Genomic DNA, 17,635 nt, shown 5'->3' on the forward strand with positions numbered 1-17,635 from the left:
GATCAGATGATCATGTGCAAGTAGAGATACTGGTGTGCAAAAGAGCAGAAAAGTAAATAAATAAAAACAGTATGGGGATGAGGTAGGTAAATTGGGTGGGCTATTTACAGATGGACTATGTACAGCTGCAGCGATCGGTTAGCTGCTCAGATAGCAGATGTTTAAAGTTGGTGAGGGAAATAAAAGTCCCCAACTTAAGCGATTTGCGATTCGTTCCAGTCACAGGCAGCAGAGAACTGGAAGGAAAGGCGGCCAAATGAGGTGTTGGTTTTAGGGATGATCAGTGAGATACACCTGCTGGAGCGCGTGATACTCGTAATACTCGTGATACTCCTCCCACACGGATGCAATAGGACAAGGACTACTCCACCACACAGTAACAATACAATCGAAGGCTTTCACTAGTTTTACAACAAACCAGGGGACTCTATCATGGCAACCCAACCTAGACATGCTCTCAATGATTTCCAAATGTCACACACTGAAACCACTTGTAATAACAACAACCAGCAACCTCCACACAGGAGGATCTTCTTGTGGATGATCTCTCTCTGTGTCTTAGCCCCACTGGACAAAAACAGCAAACAGCAAACTGGGACAGAGTGGAAGCGTTGTGAAAACAGGGCCTCTCTCTCACCACCCACAAAGCTTGCACAGTAAACAAGCATCCATGTTTGAACTGCAGGAGCCAGAGAGGAGAGGAGGAGCTTGTCTGCATTTGAAATGGTACCCTTTTTCCCTATATAGTGCACTACTTTTGACCTCTGGTTCCATTTGGGATGTAAGCCCATCGCTCTGCCAATACATACATTTAATTCAACGTCTGACAGATGTCGTAAAGCTCTCAGAATAATCAATATTGTGTCCAGCCAGGCAGGTTCTGTGGGTGGGCGGGGGTTTTGCAACTTGTGACGAGCTGACGGCAGATGAAGACATTAGGTATTTCCTGTGTGATCTGGACATTTTGAAGACAGATGGCCGTTCTCCCGGTGTTCCTCATGTTGTCCAAACAGCAGTGTGGTAGCAGCAGGGGGATGAAGGGGGAGAGGGGGTTGGTGGCAGGAGAGCGTCCCAGGATGGAGGCGTCCTGCTGGGGTGAAAGGTTAGGGCACTACCTGCCAGTCTGCCTGGTGGGAGGAAAGGGGTCTGTGTTGACTGAGCACTGTGTCCATCTGCAGGCTGAACTCAATCTGCTAACAGGCTGCAGGGTTGTATAGGGAGCTCACGTTACATACGTGGGATGCATCCCAAATGTCACCCTTTTCCTTTTATAGTGCACTACATTTGACCAGGACCCATAGTGCACTATATAGGGAATAGGGTGTCATTTGGGATGCAAACATGGTCACAGGGGTGAATTAACCCCCTCTGCCCTGGTATGTTGATGAATACATGAATACAATACAAGTGAAGGATGTCTAATGGGTCCCTGTAATCCCCAGGTGAAATGTTGAACATTGTCATTGTGAGGATGGGATGGGTCAGGCAGATAATGTCATTGTGAGGATGGGATGGGACAGGCAGATAATGACATTGTGAGGATGGGATGGGGCAGGCAGATAATGACATTGTGAGGATGGGGTGGGGAAGGCAGATAATGACATTGTGAGGATGGGATGGGACAGGCAGATAATGACATTGTGAGGATGGGATGGGGCAGGCAGATAATGTCATTGTGAGGATGGGATGGGACAGGCAGATAATGACATTGTGAGGATGGGATGGGGCAGGCAGATAATGTCATTGTGAGGATGGGATGGGACAGGCAGATAATGACATTGTGAGGATGGGATGGGGCAGGCAGATAATGTCATTGTGAGGATGGGATGGGACAGGCAGATAATGACATTGTGAGGATGGGATGGGACAGGCAGATAATGACATTGTGAGGATGGGATGGGGCAGGCAGATAATGTCATTGTGAGGATGGGATGGGGCAGGCAGATAATGACATTGTGAGGATGGGATGAGGCAGGCAGATAATGACATTGTGAGGATGGGGTGGGGAAGGCAGATAATGACATTGTGAGGATGGGATGGGACAGGCAGATAATGACATTGTGAGGATGGGATGGGGCAGGCAGATAATGTCATTGTGAGGATGGGATGGGACAGGCAGATAATGACATTGTGAGGATGGGATGGGGCAGGCAGATAATGTCATTGTGAGGATGGGATGGGACAGGCAGATAATGACATTGTGAGGATGGGATGGGGCAGGCAGATAATGTCATTGTGAGGATGGGATGGGACAGGCAGATAATGACATTGTGAGGATGGGATGGGACAGGCAGATAATGACATTGTGAGGATGGGATGGGGCAGGCAGATAATGTCATTGTGAGGATGGGATGGGGCAGGCAGATAATGACATTGTGAGGATGGGATGGGACAGGCAGATAATGACATTGTGAGGATGGGATGGGGCAGGCAGATAATGACATTGTGAGGATGGGATGAGGCAGGCAGATAATGCCACTGTGAGTAATAATCTAATCCCCACCTGTAATGAATGCACTGGGATCTCAGTAATCCAGGATCTGCTGTGCAAAAGCATGTTCATACACACAAATTATGGTAAAACTACTGAACAGGCTTCCAATAAAGGACAAAACACACCGTGCCAATAAAGGACAAAACACACCGTACCAATAAAGGACAAAACACACCGTGCCATTAAAGGACAAAACACACCGTGCCATTAAAGGACAAAACACACCGTGCCATTAAAGGACAAAACACACCGTGCCAATAAAGGACAAAACACACCGTGCCAATAAAGGACAAAACACACCGTGCCATTAAAGGACTAAACACACCGTGCCATTAAAGGACAAAACACACCGTGCCATTAAAGGACTAAGCAGCGTGCCGTGTTAGAGATCACCTGCTGGGTGTCAACGAACAGTGGCCATTCAACATGTAGAATCATCGGGAAATGAACAGAAAAGGATGGCCGATGTTCTAGTCAGAGGCGAAGGGACAGCCACCAGCAGCTGTTAACTGTTTGTTGACACAGTGTGTTTGGTCTTTAAGCCCTCATTCTGACCCATATAGTCATTGTCGAACAGGTCCCACAGCACTCTTTGAATGACTTACAGTCTAAATGAATGATCAGTGATTCATGGACTGGCTATGCCCTGGGAGAGAGTACTTTGATCATCTCTCTATCGGTATTAGGGGGACTCTGGGATGACCGACTGCCTCACTGAATGGGGCATCACTTCACATGCACTGTGGATATGTGGTTTCCAGTTCACACAGAGTCGGTGGGTGATGTGCTCGTCTACGGAGCCTGACCAGAAGACCGCTCCGTCTGCCCCTTCGGCGGCGCCGCTGTTTTAGCTCGCTGGCTGGGATCCGATTCATTGTCCTGGGTGGTGGACCAAACAGAGGATCTGCTTCGGGAAAGTCGTATTCCTGGTCGTAATGTTGGTGAGTTGATGTTGCTCTTATATCCAATAGTTCCTCTAGACTGTATGTAATAAAACCTACGATTTCCTGGGGTAACAATGTAAGAAATAACACGTAAAAAAACAGAATACTGCATAGTTTCCTAGGAACGCGAAGCGAGGTGGCCATCTCTGTCTGCGCCGGAAGCCAGATATGCCCACAGAGAGGGTTACTTCATTATCCAACAGCATGGAACATTTAGTAGATAACAGTACTTACTGGGCTGTGTGTGTGCATGCACATGCACTGTAGTAGCCCACACAGACTTAGCATTAATACACTTACCTCACCACACTGCAATAACAGTCTCACAAAGTACATTATTATATCCAGGGGTTAGAGCTATGGTAAGGGTTAAGCCAGAGTTGAACGTAAGGCTAGGGTTAGGTTTATGCCAATATTAGGGTTAGGGTTAGTACTTTTATTTTACATTCTGTCCAGCAGATGTCGGACATTAATTTGACCAGTATTGTTGTAGGAAAAATAATCCTGCCGCAATAGGATTTTATCATTTAGTCCATAGTGTTGCTTGATTGGTGGTAATGCTATTAGTTGGATTGTAGTAGGCTACATGAAAAGTGCAATACTGTTAATATAACCATGTTAATAACCCTCAGTAATGGCACATAGACAACCCTGGCTCATTTAAAACACTGAGCTTAACAGGCAACCTCAGCACTTCCCCCAAAATTGTTAACATACAGTATCGGCATTTTTTCACCAAACGTCTTTCTTTCCTCCCCATTCTTTCCTCTGCTCTGAGAGTGGGTTGTGCCAGAGTTTACAACGAGCGACGCTGCTTGTGGTCTTGGCAGGCCCGCCAGGGATTCCTGATGCCCAGGGAGGTCTGACAGGATGCTTAACAGGGGAGGTCAAACGATCACAGAGGGGCTGGGAATGAGGAACGAGATGAACCAGTGTCCTCGGTCTGCAGAGGCCTTTCATCAGGGAGGTAATATGTCACTGTCACCACCAGAGTACCAGGAAGTATATGTTGCATCCAAAATGACACCATATTCCCTATATAGCCAATGACTGGAACGAACTGCAAAAATCACTGAAGCTGAAGACTCATATCTCCCTCACTAGCTTTAAGTACCGCTGTCAGAGCACCTCACGGATCACTGCACCTGTACATAGCCTATCTGTAAATAGCCCATCCAACTACCTCCTCCCCATTCTGTTATCTATGTTATTTATTTTTGCTCCTTTGCACCCCAGTATCTCTACTATTACACTCATCTTCTGCTCATCTATCACTCCAGTGTTTAATTGCTATATTGTAATTATTTCGCCAATATGGCCTATTTACCCCTGTTATCCTACCTCATTTGCACACACTGTATATATACTTTTTCTACTGTATTATTGACTGTATGTTTGTTAATTCCTGTCACGGCCGTTGAAAGAACTGGACCAAGGTGCAGCGTGGTGAGCGTACATTTTCTTTATTAGCATGAAAAGACGCCGAACAAAACAATAAAAACTACAAAACAAACCGTGAAGCTACAGGCTGTGTGCCATAAACAAAGTCAACCTCCCACAAAGACAGGTGGGAAAAGGGCTACCTAAGTATGGTTCTCAATCAGAGACAACGGTAGACAGCTATCCCTGATTGAGAACCCTACCCGGCCAAACATAGAAATACAAATAATAGAACATAGAATACCCACCCCAAATCACACCCTGACCAAACCAGATAGAGGCATAAAAAGGTCAGGGCGTGACAATTCCATGTGTAACTCTGTGTTGTTGTTTGTGTTCCACTGCTTTGCTTTATCTTGGCCAGGTCACAGTTGTAAATGAGAACTCAACTAGCCTACCTGGTTAAATAAAGTTGAGAAAAAAATAGCCTATAGACCTCTGGTCGAAAGTAGAGCACTATGTACTGTAGGGAATAAGGTGCCAGTTGCAACACAGACATAGTGATCAAGTCAGGGTGTGAGGAGGTGAGGAGAGGCAAGCCAAGCAGGGTATCATCAGAAAGAGCTGAGTATTCTGTTTGGATGTTTTCCTTTGTAGTCTGTCCTTGTGGGCTCTGTTGTTTTTGGGCAATATGGTAACTAATTGCTACAACACCACATTTACATTGGAAAGCAACAGAGTATTTGAAGGTGCTGCTAGATCTAGCTTTCTCCACATGTCTAGCATGTACTGGCATGTACTGTATATAACCAATCCAACTGCTTCAGAGTATCAGCAGCTATAAGGTACAGTGGCTTGTGAAAGTATGCACCCCCCTTGACATTTTTCCTATTTTGTTGCCTTACAACCTGGAATTAAAATGTAGTTTTTGGGGGGGTTGTATCATCTGATTTACACAACATGCCTACCACAAAATATTTTTTATTATGAAACAAACAAGAAATAACACAAAAAAATTGAAAGCTTGATCATGCATAACTATTCACCCCCCCCCCCCCCCCCCCCCCCCCCCAAAGTCAATACTTTGTAGAGCCACCTTTTGCAGTAATTACAGCTGCAAGTCTCTTGGGGTATGTCTCTATAAAACTTGACACATCCAGCCACTGGGATTTTTGCCCATTCTTCAAGGCAAAACTGCTCTAGCTCCTTCAAGTTGGAAGGGTTCTGCTGGTGTACAGCAATCTTTAAGTCATACTACAGATTCTCAATTGGATTGAGGTCTGGGATTTGACTAGGCCATTCCAAGACATTTAAATGTTTTCCCTTAAACCACTCGAGGGTTGCTTCAGCAGTATGCTTAGGGTCATTGTCCTGCTGGAAGTTGAACCTCCGTCCTAGTCTCAAATCTCTGGAAGACTGAAGAATTTCCCTGTATTTAGCGCTATCCATCATTCCTTCAATTCTGAACAGTTTCCCAGTCCCTGCTGATGAAAAACATCCCCACAGCATGATGCTGACACCACCATGCTTCACAGTGAGGATGGTATTCTCAGGGTGATGAGAGGTGTTGGGTTTGTGCCAGACATAACGTTTTCCTTAATGGCCAAAAAGCTAAATTTTAGTCTCATCTGACCAGAGTACCTTCTTCCATATGTTTGGGGAGTCTCCCACATGCCTTTTGGCAAACTCCAAACGTGTTTGCTTATTTTTTTCTTTAAGCAATGGCTTTTTTCTGGCCACTCTTCCGTAAAGCCCAGCTCTGTGGAGTGTACGGCTTAAAGTGGTCCTATGGACAGATACACCAATCTCCGCTGTGGAGCTTTTCTGCTCCTTCAGGGTTATCTTTGGTCTCTTTGTTGCCTCTCTGATTAATGCCCTCCTTGCCTGGTCTGTGAGTTTTGTTGGGCGGCCCTCTCTTGGCAGGTTTGTTGTGGTGCCATATTCTTTCCATTTTTGAATAATGGATTTAATGGTGCTCCTTGGGATGTTCAAAGTTTATGATATTTTTTCGAACTCAATCCTGATCTGTACTTCTCCACAACTTTGTCCCTGACCTGTTTGGAGAGCTCCTTGGTCGTCATGATGCCGCTTGCTTGGTGGTTCCCCTTGCTTAGTGGTGTTGCAGACTCTGGGACCTTTTATATATATACTGAGATCATGTGACACTTAGATTGCACACAGGTGGACTTTATTTAACTAATTATGTGACTTCTGAAGGTAATTGGTTGCACCAGATCTAATTTAGGGGATTCATTGCAAATGGGGTGAACACATATCCACATCCACATCCACATATTTCAGTTTGACATTTTTTTTAATTTTTTGAAACAAGTAATTTTTTAAATCTCACTTCACCAATTTGGACAATTTTGTGTATGTCCATTACATGAAATAAAAATAAAAATTAATTTAAATTACAGGTTTTAATGCAACAAAATAGGAAAAACGCATGAATGGATGAATATTTTTGCAAAGCACTGTATAGAGACAGGGGCACAACACTATGTGACATCTCTGTTGCGGGTCCATAAAAAAATGGACGCTGTACGTGGTGCTGTAGGGTGGAATTGGTCGCTGGGCAGGCTGCCTCAGGAAGCATTTGGAGGAGAATCCTCTGCATCCCAAATGGCACCCTATTCCCTATATATTGTACTATTTTCAACCAGGGCCCTACGTAGTGTACTACTTTGACCAGGGACCATAGTGCTTTGGTCAAAAGTACTGCACTATATAGGCAATAAGGTGACATTTTGGACTGTATGTGTCTGGAAAAGGCGTCTCTCGCTGCCAGATAACAGCATGGCTAATGAGCTCATAATAAACTCAACCTGAGCCCATGCCAGCAGCCTTGGCAGGAGGAATTACTCAGTCAGAGTTTACAGTGTGTCCAGTGTCAGCCCTGCTACTGCTCCCCAAACAGACTGCTCAATTAAAACACAACAACTCTCTAACAGTAAACATACATTCCGGGTGCATTCTGGTTGGTGGTCAAGAGGCCTAGCGGTTATTGTTCAAACCAATGGCGCCTCGCCAGCTCGATAAGATAGTGTTGGGGTGTTAGACACCACATACTCACTTACTACAGTTTGTAAACACCTCTGTCTGTGTGTGTGTGTGTGTGTGTGTGTGTGTGTGTGTGTGTGTGTGTGTGTGTGTGTGTGTGTGTGTGTGTGTGTGTGTGTGTGTGTGTGTTAGAAACAGAAAGCAATAGCCTCCTGGATGTGCGTGTGCCTCGCTGTGTGTCCCTCTGTGTGTTTTGTGAGATAAATATGTTGTCCAAAACCTTGCCCCAACCAGGGGGCCATGCCGGCAGGAAGTCCTAGCCCACATGCAGGAAGTGTGTAAACTAATCTGAGACAGTGGGAACAGGAGTGAGTGATGGATTACAGGTTGTCTGTGATGGAAAGAGGGTGCTTGCTTCCCAAACCAAATCAAATTGTATATCCCCTAGAACAATCCGAAATTCCTTTTTGATACTGTCGCAAAGCTAGCTAAAAAGCAGCATTCCCCAAGAGAGGATGGATTTCACTTCAGCAGTGATACTTCTTTGAGGAAAAGATCATGATTATTAGAAAGCAAATTACGGACTCCTCTTTAAATCTGCGTATTCCTTCAAAGCTCAGTTGTCCTGAGTCTGCACAACTCTGCCAGGACATAGGATCAAGAGAGACGCTCAAGTGTTTTAGTACTATATCTCTTGACACAATGCTGAAAATAATCATGGCCTCTAAACCTTCAAGCTGCGTACTGGACCCTATTCCAACTAAACTACTGAAAGAGCTGCTTCCTGTGCTTGGTGTAACAGTATAACTTTAGACCGTCCCCTCGCCCATACCCGGGCACGAACCAGGGACCCTCTCAACAACAGTCACCCCACATCAACAACAGTCACCCCTCGAAGCATCGTTACCCATCGCTCCACAAAAGCCACGGCCCTTGCAGAGCAAGGGGAACTACTACTTCAAGGTCTCAGAGCAAGTGACGTCACCGATTGAAACGCTATTTAGCGCGCACCGCTAACTAAGCTAGCCGTTTCACATCCGTTACATTGGCACTCCTATGTTGAACATAATAAAAGGATCTCTATACAACGGATGTGTACTAAACTCACTAAAAGTGGCAGTAATAAAGCCTCTCTTGAAAAAGCCAAACCTTGACCCAGAAAATATAAAAAACTATCGGCCTATATCGAATCTTCCATTCCTCTCAAAAAAATTTGAAAAGGCAGCAACTCACTGCCTTCCTGAAGACAAACAATGTATACAAAATGCTTCAGTCTGGTTTTAGACCCCATCATAGCACTGAGACTGCACTTGTGAAGGTGGTAAATTACCTTTTAATGGCATCAGACCGAGGCTCTGCATCTGTCCTCGTGCTCCTAGACCTTAGTGCTGCTTTTGATACCATCGATCACCACATTCTTTTGGAGAGATTGGAAAACCAAATTGGTCTACACGGACAAGTTCTGGCCTGGTTTAGATCTTATCTGTCGGAAAGATATCAGTTTGTCCTCTGTTTGTCCTCAACTGTAAATATCGGTGTTCCTCAAGGTTCTGTTTTAGGACCACTATTGTTTTCACTATATATTTTACCTCTTGGGGATGTCATTCGAAAACATAATGTTAACTTTCACTGCTATGCGGATGACACACAGCTGTACATTTCAATGAAACATGGTGAAGCCCCAAAATTGCCCTCGCTAGAAGCATGTGTTTCAGACATAAGGAAGTGGATGGCTGCAAACTTTCTACTTTTAAACTCGGACAAAACGGAGATGCTTGTTCTAGGTCCCAAGAAACAAAGAGATCTTCTGTTGAATCTGACAATTAATCTTAATGGTTGTACAGTCGTCTCAAATAAAAGGACCTCGGCGTTACTCTGGACCCTGATCTCTCTTTTGAAGAACATATCAATCATATATTTTTTCCATCTACGTAACATTGCAAAAATCAGAAACTTTCTGTCCAAAAATGATGCAGAAAATCCATGCTTTTGTCACTTCTAGGTTAGACTACTGCAATGCTCTACTTTCCGGCTACCCGGATAAAGCACTAAATAAACTTCAGTTAGTGCTAAATACGGCTGCTAGAATCCTGACTAGAACCAAAAAATGTGATCATATTACTCCAGTGCTAGCCTCCCTACACTGGCTTCCTGTCAAGGCAAGGGCTGATTTCAAGGTTTTACTGCTAACCTACAAAGAATTACATGGGCTTGCTCCTACCTATCTCTCTGATTTGGTCCTGCCGTACATACCTACACGTACGCTACGGTCACAAAACGCAGGTCTCCTAATTGTCCCTAGAATTTCTAAGCAAACAGCTGGAGGCAGGGCTTTCTCCTATAGAGCTCCATTTTCATGGAATGGTCTGCCTACCCATGTAAGAGATGCAAACTCGGTCTCAACCTTTAAGTCTTTACTGAAGACTCATCTCTTCAGTGGGTCATATTATTGAGTGTAGTCTGGCCCAGGAGTGGGAAGGTGAACGGAAAGGCTCTGGAGCAACGAACCGCCCTTGCTGTCTCTGCCTGGCCGGTTCCCCTCTTTCCACTGGGATTCTCTGCCTCTAACCCTATTACAGGGGCTGAGTCACTGGCTTACTGGGGCTCTTTCATACCGTCCCTGCGAGGGGTGCGTCACTTGAGTGGGTTGAGTCACTGATGTGATCTTCCTGTCTGGGTTGGCGCCCCCCCTTGGGTTGTGCCGTGGCGGAGATCTTCGTGGGCTATACTCGGCCTTGTCTCAGGATGGTAAGTTGGTGGTTGAAGATATCCCTCTAGTGGTGTGGGGGCTGTGCTTTGGCAAAGTGGGTGGGGTTATATTCTTCCTGTTTGGCCCTGTCCGGGGGTGTCCTCGGATGGGGCCACAGTGTCTCCTGACCCCTCCTGTCTCAGCCTCCAGTATTTATGCTGCAGTAGTTTATGTGTCATGGGGCTAGGATCAGTTTGTTACATCTGGAGTACTTCTCCTGCCCTATTCGGTGTCCTGTGTGAATTTAAGTGTGCTCTCTCTAATTATCTCTTTCTCTCTTTCTTTCTCTCTCTTGGAAGACCTGAACCCTAGGACCATGCCTCAGGACTACCTGACATGATGACTCCTTGCTGTCCCCAGTCCACCTGGCCGTGCTGCTGCTCCAGTTTCAACTGTTCTGCCTTATTATTATTTGACCATGCTGGTCATTTATGAACATTTGAACATCTTGGCCATGTTCTGTTATAATCTCCACCCGGCACAGCCAGAAGAGGACTGGCCACCCTACATAGCCTGGTTCCTCTCTAGGTTTCTTCCTAGGTTTTGGCCTTTCTAGGGAGTTTTTTCTAGCCACTGTGCTTCTACACCTGCATTGCTTGCTGTTTGGGGTTTTAGGCTGGGTTTCTGTACAGCACTTAATGCAATAAATTTGATTTGATTTGATTTGGTCACATACACATATTTAGCAGATGTTATTGGCGATGTAGCAAAATGTTTGTGTTCCTAGCTCCAAAAGTGCAGTAGTATCTAACAATTCACAACAATACACACATACTGTATCTAAAAGTAAAATAATGATTTAAGAAATATATAGTGTCAGTCAAAAGTTTGGACAAACATACCCATTCAATGTTGTTGTTTTTTTTATTTCTATTTTCTACATTGTAGGACAAGGGAAAGGGAGTGTGGACCGATAAAGGAGCGGGAAAGACAAAATGGCTTCACTACACAGTGGATAATTATATTCATTGAAATGCTAATCCTTTGCACATGAACTCTCGCTCATTCGGGAATAATTGCAATCAATATATTTACACCTATATGTTGTTGTTGTCTTCTCTGTTGGAGTCGTTGGTCCGTCTGCTGGAGAGTCAGTTCATCAGAGAGTGATTGTAGGTCTATCTGCAGCTCCTGATAGTGTCTGTTGTTTTGGATACCTCAGGCGTCCATTGTTCTTAGAATATATGTTTCGGCGGTTGTCGGTATTCGCATCCCAGGTTCACATCATTTCTAGCTGCAGACTAGTTATTAGTATCTAAGATTTGCTTTTATTCTGTAGGGATCGATAGTCTCAGAGTTTAACCATTGTAGTTAATGTGCCACGTGATGTGGTTTTCTAGTCTTGGTACTCAACTATTTGCAATCACAGCTCATGCTGTGGGTTTGCTTAGTCTTGGTACTCAAACCTGTGCCACCTCAGTTTACACTGAGGTATGCGTGGTCTGAAGAGGATTTCCTCAGAAGGGGGTTTTATTTGTAAAAATAGAAAAGGCTCCATGACGCCAGATCATGTCTGTGCTCATGGGGGTGTGGCCGGTAATTAGTTAAACTTTACAGGGAATAGAATTCTCTCAAAATTAAAGGTTAACATCACATTACATCATTTCACAAATAGTTTCATCTATACTCATTCATTTTATACAAGAATTAGATGCAAAACCCAATAATTGAGAAATGTACACATTCAGAGATATAGTTATGTGTGTTTCCTGTCAATCATGAGGTCACAAAATTAAACACACTCAACATAACTGTGTCCACGGACCATTCCCATACTCTCAAAGGTATTGTTTAAAACTCCCATTTTGGGGATTTAGTAGTTTGGCCAAGTGAAATCCCTTGTTCACTCTGTGGTCTCTGTCTCTGCATGAGAAGGGGGAGAGAGTCTCCGCCAGGAATTTATGACCTGAGATAACAGAACCTGGGTGTAGGAGAGAGTTTTTTTTATTTATTTTACCTTTATTTAACTAGGCAAGTCAGTTAAGAACAAATTCTAATTATCAATGACGGCCTAGGAAAACTGGGTTAACTGCCTGTTCAGGGGCAGAATGACAGATTTGTAGCTTGTCAGCTCAGGGATTTGAACTTGCAACCTTTCAGTTACTAGTCCAACACTCTAACCACTAGGCTACCCTGCCGCCCCAAGAGAGGGTTAATAAGCCACAATCTACACCCAGAAAGGGCCACGTCATGACAGTAGCCACCCTTGGCCTTGGTGACAGCTTTGCACACTCTTGGTATTCTCTCAACCAGCTCCACCTGGAAGGCTTTTCAAACAGTCTTGAAGGAGTTCCCACATATGCTGAGCACTTATTGGCTGCTTTTCCTTCACTCTGCGATCCAAATCATCCCAAACCATCTCAATTGGGTTAAGGTTGGGTGACTGTGGAGGCCAGGTCATCTGATTCAGCACTCCATCACTCTCCTTCTTGATCAAATAGCCCTTACACAGCCTGGAGGTGTGTGGGTCATTATCATGTTGAAAAACAAATGATAGTCCCACTAAGCCCAAACCAGATGGGATGGCATATCTTTGCAGAATGCTGTGGTAGCCATGCTGGTTAAGTGTGCTTTGAATTCTAAATAAATCACTGACAGTGTCACCAGCAAAGCACCCCCACATCATCACACCTCCTTCTCCATGCATCACGCTGGGAACCACACATGTGGAGGTCATCCATTCACCTACTCTGCGTCTTATAAAGACACCGCGATTGGAACCACAAATCTCACATTTGGACTCATCAGACCAAGGACAGATTTCCACCGGTCTGATGTCCATTGCTAGTGTTTCTTGGCCCAAGCAAGTCTCTTCTTCTTATTGGTGTCCTTTAGTAGTGGTTTCTTTGCAGCAATTCGACCATGAAGGCCTGATTCACGCAGTCTCCTCTGAACAGTTGATGTTGAGATGTCTGTGAATAATTCATTTCTGACGCTGGCAACTCTAATAAACTTATCCTCTGCAGCAGGGGTAATTCTGCGTCTTCCTTTCCTGTGGCGGTCCTCATGAGAGCCAGTTTCATCATAGCGCTGGATGATTTTTGCTCCTGCACATGAAGAAACTTTCAAAGTTCTTGACATTTTCTGGATTAACTGACCATTCATGTCTTAAAGTAATGATGGACTGTAATTTATCTTTGCTTAAAATGGAGTTGTGATCTGATTTGCCGAAGGGAGGCGGGGGAGGGCCTTGTAGGCATCCCGGAAGGGGGAGTAACAGTGGTTAAAAAAAATTCTACGTGAGTACTATAGTCAATGTGTTGATAGAACTTCAGGAGAGTTTTCCTCAAATTTGCTTAATTAAAATCCCCAGATACAATAAACACGGCCTCAGGATATGTGGTTTCAAGTTTGCATAAAGTCCAGGTGTAGTTCCTTGAGGGCCGTCATGGTATCGACTTGAGTGAGAATATACACGGCTGTGACTATAACCGAATTGATATATCTTGGGAGGTAATATGGTTGGCATTTGATTGTGAAGTATTCACAATCAAATGGACTTGAGCTTCTGTACATTCTCACAATCACACCATGAGTAGTTAATCATGAAACATACACCCCCGACTTTCTTCTTCCCGAAGAGTTCTTTAATCCTGTCTGCACGAATAAAGCCCAGGTCAAAAGTAGTGTACAATATAGGGAATAGGGTGTCATTTGGGATACAGAGCAGACAAGGTATATACTGCATCCCCCACTCAATCAGGCACATGGTCTCCCAGCGTTTATACACTGTGGATGGGGCAAGACAGGAAGAAGAGTTGCTGTGGCCACATTGGTGCAGTCAGTTCATCTGGCTTTTTTAACTGGTTTGGAGAGTCACCAAACAATGTGTGGTGTGGAATTGTAATTACAAAACATTTTCCAAATAAAATGTGCAAGATTTCCCTTTGTTTTTTGCCAGGAATAATTTTGCATATTGATATTCTGAAATGTCAAGGAAATAATTGTCTCAGAGTGCAACCGAAAGTTTGGAGTTCAATAGCTTGAAGCTCTATTACTTTGAATTAGTCAAAGACTTTTAATTTTCATCCACCAAATGACTCCAGAATGTTCTGTTCTCATTATATTGACATATATTTAATCTTAAATCTATTGAAATCTTTACTTTGCTGAAAAAAAACATTGATCTGTCTGTACTGCATGTCTATAGGCATTATTCTAGTCAACAAGCTCAACCTTTCTGTAGCCCTTAACACTCGTACCGGTATACAGATTGAAAATGGCAGATTTGGGTATTTATAAGCGCCTAAATTGGAATGTAGTGGCTTTACAGTAACATGCTATATATGATGTTAGAGCTCTGTTTCTGCGCTTAACAGCGCTGTATGGGTTTTGAATGACAGTCATTCTGAATTTGCACACCGCGCGCAACAAGAAGTTGCCCCTATCCCTCGCGGTAATTGGGCAACGTGTGCACATTTTTTTTGTCCGCTTTGATATCATATAAGCAAGCCAAACACCTGTGAGTCCAAATGTGCACTTCACATTTCCAAATAAAAAAACTCACGTCATATACATCGTCAACGTTTCTGTTTCTCCAAATTTCCTTGTAAAAGCCTAACACTGTAAGATTGTATAGTATAATTTAGCTAGCCATTTTGGCAATAGAACAAGCTTTTAAATCATGCCCGAACATTTTGGGATTGCGTAAGCAGTAATTGTGTGATTGTGGGGAAGCAGAGTTGTGTTCCAAATGAAATAACTACAAGTGTGCTTGCTTTAGTTCCTCAACTGCACAGCTAGGAAAGCTCAAAAATGGTCCTTATAGTTGAAAAATCTTCTTTGAGTCATAAAGTTTCATTAAAATTGCTTAGGATGTGTGCACACTTTGGAGAGGTGTATGGCCACTTGGAGACGCCAGTTAGTCCTCTCACCTTTGTCATTTTTTTGTCTTATGTTGCACCTATCCCACATTTTCCAGAAATAGTATTATCATGTTACCGAATGTATCCAGAATATTTTCAGATTTCATTATCAACAAATGTAGCAAAAAGTACAGTAAATGTAAAATACACATAAAATCAACAGTGTAATGTTGTGTTAATTTTTATTTTAACTAGGCAAGTCAGTTAATATGAACAAATTCTTATTTTCAATGACGGCCTAGGAACAGTGGGTTGACTGCCTGTTCAGGGGCAGAACGACAGATTTGTACTTTGTCAGCTCTGGGGTTTGAACTTGCAACCTTCCAGTCCAACGCTCAAACCACTAGGCTACCCTGCCGTTTCAGTCTTGTGTCAGGTGAAAAGTTGTCTACTCACCTTTTGTCTAATAATTTCCACATCTCCAAACGGTTCCCTTTCAATTGCTACCATGCTTATGCATATGCTTTTCATATCTCTTCTGTAAGAAACATTTCAATTTTCAATTTTCATTGGTTCAAACAGGTCATCCTAACTCTGTGAAACAGTAACAGTTTCCCAGACCATGGTGGTCTGATGCCTAGGTCATGGCTACTTGTGCTGCTCAATAAAGACAGGTGCCACTGCTGGCTGCCACATTTATCTAAAGACAGTGCACCTGCTGCTGACAGGACAGGACAGGAGACCTAGCAGGCTGTTTCAGTCAACTGCCTCATAGAGACCCAGTCTTGTCCAAAAATGCACCCTATTCCCTATATAGTTCACTACTTAGGGAATAGGGTGCAATTCAATTAACACCGACAAGAGAGATTCCACACAGGAAGTGAGTGATGGATGACAGGTTATTCCACACTCATAGAGGTCTGTTTCCGTGTCAAGAAGATCCTGGCCAAACATAGCCTCATGGACAATCGATTCCTCAATGTCGAAAAGGTCTTATTACAATAAAGAACACACATGATGCAGTGCTTCATGAGCAGCATGCTCTGAAATACAGACTGTAAGCTTCAGGCTGTAGTCTTAAAAGTGGTGTTGAAAAATACTGTTGCTCCATTTTGAAGTTGTACGTGTTTCTTGCTGGTATAATATTAGGGCATACGGTCCAAGCAGCAAAACATAAACTCTTCTATGATAGTTTAACAATTGTTTCTAAGACCTACTGTAGGGACATAGAACGCAGGAATAATGCTTTGTTTATATAACCCCAGAGAATTTGCATTAACAATTTAGCCATAATACTCTCAGTATACATTAAAACCTGCTCATTAAATGTGTCATACAAGGGCTAAATGTGTCAATACAGGCAGTATTCTAAGTTGACACTTGACATAAACCATCTAGTTGGCAAATAAGCCACCTGACCACCCTGCTGGGTTTTGGTTAAAAAGGAAAATACAATTTGCATGTTCAAAAGATGTATACCAATATTGTGCCAAGTTGCCCCCCTCCAACTGCAGAGAATGGATTGTTCATAATTAATTTGGGAGTTAATTAAATATGGTTTGGGCGGGTCTGGGAGGGAAGAAGGGAGAGGGACAATGGGTGGAAGTGGCATGGTGCCTGTCCCTAGCTGTGCTATGCTGTGCTTTCTGTCTGTCTGGCAGCAAGTGGGGGTCTTAATGAGCTCTCTGCTTCAGAGAGATAACCCTGTTACAATTACCTCAATTAACAAGTCAGTCCATACCTGCTGATGGGACTGATACACCAGTGACTGAGCTGGCTGGCTGGCTGGCTGGCTGGCTGGCTGGCTGACTGGCTGAGCTGACTGAGCTGATTGGCTGGCTGGCTGGCTGACTGGCTGGCGGATTGGCCAATAGTTTCTCTAATCAAATCACATTTTATTGGTCACGAACACATACATTATTTAGCAGATGTTATTACGGGTGTAGCGAAATGCTTGTGTTCCTACCATATATACATATGAGATGAGTAAATATGTATGTAAAGATTATTAAAGTGACTAGTGTTCCATTATTAAAGTGGCCCGTGATTCCATGTCTATGTGTATAGGGCAGCAGCCTCTAAGGTGCAGGGTTGAGTAGCCGGGTGGTAGCCATCTATGCAAGAATATCCCGCAATAAATTACACACACATTTCCAAATGCAGATCTCTGTTTTCCTCAGTCTTTCAACAGCATTAACACACATCTATGATGTCACACATGAACAGTATTACCACAGCTGCAACACCAGTACGATTTCAG

At 43.7% G+C, this 17,635-nt stretch overlaps 1 long non-coding RNA gene across 1 annotated transcript; it reads left to right on the top strand.

The window, feature by feature from the left end:
• Window positions 1-4,216: 4,216 nt before the first annotated feature.
• Window positions 4,217-15,083, top strand: LOC149971276 (uncharacterized). Its single transcript, XR_016492453.1, has 2 exons — window positions 4,217-4,405; window positions 10,870-15,083. It is a non-coding gene; the product is annotated as an uncharacterized LOC149971276 (long non-coding RNA).
• The last annotated feature ends 2,552 nt before the right edge of the window (window positions 15,084-17,635 follow it).

Source organism: Oncorhynchus mykiss, chromosome 27 (assembly GCF_057628025.1).
Source record: "Oncorhynchus mykiss isolate SJ-2025 chromosome 27, ASM5762802v1, whole genome shotgun sequence".
NCBI classification, from domain to species: domain Eukaryota; kingdom Metazoa; phylum Chordata; class Actinopteri; order Salmoniformes; family Salmonidae; genus Oncorhynchus; species Oncorhynchus mykiss.